Here is a 4,466-nt window from a genome sequence, read left to right as displayed (position 1 = left end):
TTCCTTTTTCTGTAAGGTTGTTTAATCCATAGACCCTGGTGTGGTCTTCTTAGTGTGAAGAGCACTGTAGGGCTGGCGCAGGCTGCAGCCTCTTAAAAGTGATGGTAAAAGGTAAAGGTAAAGGTACCCCTGCCCGTACGGGCCAGTCTTGACAGACTCTGGGGTTGTGCGCCCATCTCACTTAAGAGGCCAGGGGCCAGCGCTGTCCGGAGACACTTCCGGGTCACGTGGCCAGCGTGACATCGCTGCTCTGGCGAGCCAGAGCCGCACACGGAAACGCCGTTTACCTTCCCGCTGGTAAGCGGTCCCTATTTATCTACTTGCACCCGGAGGTGCTTTCGAACTGCTAGGTTGGCAGGCGCTGGGACCGAGCAGCGGGAGCGCACCCCGCCGCAGGGATTCGAACCGCCGACCTTTCGATCGGCAAGTCCTAGGCGCTGAGGCTTTAACCCACAGCGCCACCTGCGTCCCAGAAAAGTGATGGTAGAAGGCCCTTAACTTATGACATTCTATGCCAATTCCAAAATAAATAAATAAATAAAAAATAAATAATAAAATAAAATAAAATAAAATAAAATAAAATAAAATAAAATAAAATAAAATAAAATAAAATAAAATAAAATAAAATAAGAATTATCTGTTGGTCCGAGGACAAGGCCCGGTTATTTTCAGCTGCATACTCCATTGCCTTTGGTGCTATGTGCATTGGCGAAGTGGTTTGTAAGGGCCAACCAGATTCCGCTGCCCGGAGTAGTTTGAGAGACCTGACCTTGTTCAGATCCAATTTAGTCCTGCATGTCCAATGTTCCAAAACCGAGCAGCAGTAAAGGACACTAAACATTTCATGCACGTGAGACCAACCGTCTCAGGTCCATTCCTCATACATTGGGATGGCTCCTGCCTGGCACGGCATCAGTCCACGGGCGTTATGCAAAGGGCGATTGCTGCCTGCAGTTCACCCTCAGCTGAATTCACGGATAACTCCTTTAGGATTGGGGCCGCCACCACAGCAGTGCATTTGGGACTCTCAGCTGAAAGGATGAAGGACCTGGGGGCAGTGGAAGTCTGATGCATTTAAGGGATATATTCGTAAGACCTTGTGATTGTTCACGGTATACCTGACCTGGCTTTGTTACCTTCTTTCGCTTTCAGGTGACGTGGTGCACATTTGGATTATAGGCCCTGCACTGTCCACTGGGATAGAAACCATGCCATTAATGGGGACCTAGGGTGCAGGAGCTATGTGGGTGCGCATCTGGATAATCGGGCACAGCATTGTGCATTGGGCCAGGGTCCGCGCCATCAATTCCGGTCTCGGGCCGCACCTTAACTACATCAACATATCTTGGATCTCTCAGAGCGGAATGTGCTGGGCCGAAATGTTGCCCGCAATTAGGGCCAGAGCGGCAGCGGAGGGCCCCCCCAGATGCTTTAGTTATCCAATTAGGTAGAAATGATTTAGCTTACAGAAAGGCAGTCGACTTGATGTGGCATATCTTTAGTGATTTTGAGGAACTTAAAGCCTCTTACCCAAACGTCACCATTATTTGGGCCTCACTGATGGAGAGGCGGGTTTGGAGAGATTGCAGGTGCCCGATAGCCATAAATAGGGCTAGGAAAGCCTTGGATCGGGCAGTGGTGCGTAGAGTGGCAGCCCTGGGTGGGAGGGTCATTGACCACCCGGGCATAAGTTTCAACTGCGAGGCCCTGTACCGGCTTGATGGCGTGCATCTTTCGGATGCGGGAAATGATATTTGGCTGATGGTGTGCATCTTTCGGATGTGGGAAATGATATTTGGCTGGCTGACATAGCAAAGGGGATTAGGGATTGGTTTCAGGCATGAGAGTATTGGCGGCGAGCGATTGCTCGTGTGGCGGTTAGGCATTGGTAAGAAGGGGTTAAGAGGATGTGGGGGGGGGAGGAACGCCATCGCCTCCCCCCAGCAAACGAAGGGTGGTCCGATAAAGGACTCCGGGGGGCGTGGCCCTGTCCGAAGCCTATGGAGGTGTGGGCCAAAGGCACGCCCCCAGGGGAGCTCCTAGTTGACGTGCCTCAGCAGGAGACTCCCCCTCTATGGTGTTAACCCTTCCCGTGTCTCCAGCAAATGGGCTGGAGCCGGATAGTCAATAGGACCAATGCCTAAGCCAATGCCTCTCATTCCTGAATTCAATAAAGTTGTGGCCTAATTCGCCCATTTAACCTTAAATTCTGGTGTCTGGTGTCTTTATTTATCCTGAGGGGGGCGGGAACTCGCCACGCAACAACTACCCTTCCCAGTCCTCGCCTTTGCCTCTGCGTCAAAACGCACACCTTATTCCCCGAGTCCTTCCGTAATCCTGCTTCTGAATTCCTGCCGCTCAGAATATTATCTGACTCGAGCGTATGCCCCACTTCATTAAGCCCGTAAGCCACTGGCTGGATGGTATCTTCCTTGTATCCGTTTGCAATTTAAAACAGGCACTCGCTTTAGATCAAAGAAGAGGCAGCAACAGCGGGAAGAGAAATTAGAATCTCATGGCATTTCCCTTCGATTTCATTGCCACTGTGCCGTCTCACTCATTAGCAAGAGAATGAAATCTGTTACAGTTCAGGCTGTCGCTGCCTTTTATCCTGTGGCCGCCGCATGACACATTATTGCCACATTTAACACCGATTGGTCATGGTCCTTCTCTTCCAAATTGGACAGTGCTCCACACGCTGGTATTAAAGCCCCATCAGAGGGGGAACAAAGCAGCCTTGCTGCGACCCCCACCCCCTTTGGGTGTTTTCCCATCCTTCTCTTGTTATTACCAGTTCGTTTTCATGTGCTTTTTCTTTTTTAAAAAAAGTAAAATAAGGGAATGTTTTTCCCCTGACTGTGAATTTTCATACCGGATTGACAGCCCCAGAGACGAAGGCTCTCTCTGTCTTTCCCTTTCTTCTTTTTATCTGCACAAATGCACAGCAAAGAAACAAAGCAAAAAAACACACCCAACCCCATACTCCTATCAGCCCCTTTTTGGCTGCTCTCTCTTGCCACTGACCTGGCAGGAAGCCCCTTTGATGGGAGGCCATCTGAATCTCCCACTCAGTCATCCATCTAGTCCAGGGTTCGCCAGAGTCAGTTTCCCAAACTTGGGTCCCCAGCTGTTTTTGAAGTACAACTCCCATCGTCCCTAGCTAACAGGGCCAGTGGTAAGAGATGATGGGAATCGTAGTCCAAAAACAGCTGGAGACCCAATTTGGGGAACCCTGGATAGTGCAAAATCTTGGAGGACCTCCTGACAATACAGTGGTGTCTCGCAAGGCGAAATTAATTCGTTCTGCAAGTTTTTTCGTCTTGCGATTTTTTCGTCTTGCGAAGCACGGACTTTGGAAAAGCTTCAAAAATCACCAAAGTCTTCAAAAACCTCAAAAAAGGCTACCACACCGCGTGCTATGAGTTGCTCCTCAAAGTGAATGCACGGTTTTAAGAAAAAGGAAACAAACTTGCAAGACGTTTTTGCCTTGCGAAGCAAGCCCATAGGGAAATCCGTCTTGCGAAGCAACTCAAAAAACGAAAAACTCTTTCATTTTGCAAGTTTTTCGTCTTTCGAGGCATTCGTCTTGCGAGGTACCACTGTAGTACTCCTGGTCAGGGTTCCTGCCTGCCACTGATGATCTCCTCCAAGATACAATAACCTGGAAGGAGCATGGCAGGCATCTCTCTCCCCCCCCCCTCTCTCACACACACTCTTTCAGTTTTTCTTTTCCATAGCAATGTACAATAAAAATGATTAAAACATCATATATTGACTGAATCATAAAACACAGAACAAATACCAACATAAATCAAATTAATTCTCTAAAAACACTTGTGAAACAAATGGTTTCAGCAGGAGACGAAATATCAGCATTGTAGGTGCATGTAGGATCACTGATCCAAAAGCTTGATGTCACTAGGCTAAAAAGCCTCAGCTTTCATCGAAATCTGCATTCCAAGTACCTTTATATATGCATGTGCGCACATGTGTTTTCTAGGTACTTAATTCCTTGACTGTGTAATGCGCATTGCGACTTGGTCTATAGTTCTTCTGGAGTTGCCTGCTCTTGGGGATGCCACTAGGTGTTTAAAAGGGCGCAAGCCTATGACACAGACTTGCATTTATATAAATTATATCTATAAATTAGTTTGAACGTGCTAATTTATAGAGAGAAGGGAATTTAGGTCTCTGATCAAATTAAGATAATGGGTGCTTGGGGTCTCAGCAACACTGTGCCTTAAAATGCTCAGCAGTCCTGTAAGCAAAATAAAATAAATATTAAATTTAAAAAGAAAATAAAAAACAAGGAGAAGGGGCTTGAAACCTGGGGCAACAGATTCTTAGGGGCCCCCCGGGTAACAGCGTCCCCTGGTGCTTTGCAAATTTTTTGCATGGCATTGATTTGTTGATCACCCTTGGGACTAGTCTCAAGATTGTGTTACCTTCTATATAGTTGGCATTAA

This window comes from Podarcis cretensis, assembly GCF_951804945.1.
Source record: "Podarcis cretensis genome assembly, chromosome: 4".
Taxonomy (NCBI): Eukaryota; Metazoa; Chordata; class Lepidosauria; order Squamata; family Lacertidae; genus Podarcis; species Podarcis cretensis.
The sequence above is the reverse complement of the archived record's forward strand: the minus strand, read 5'-3'. Positions refer to the sequence as shown.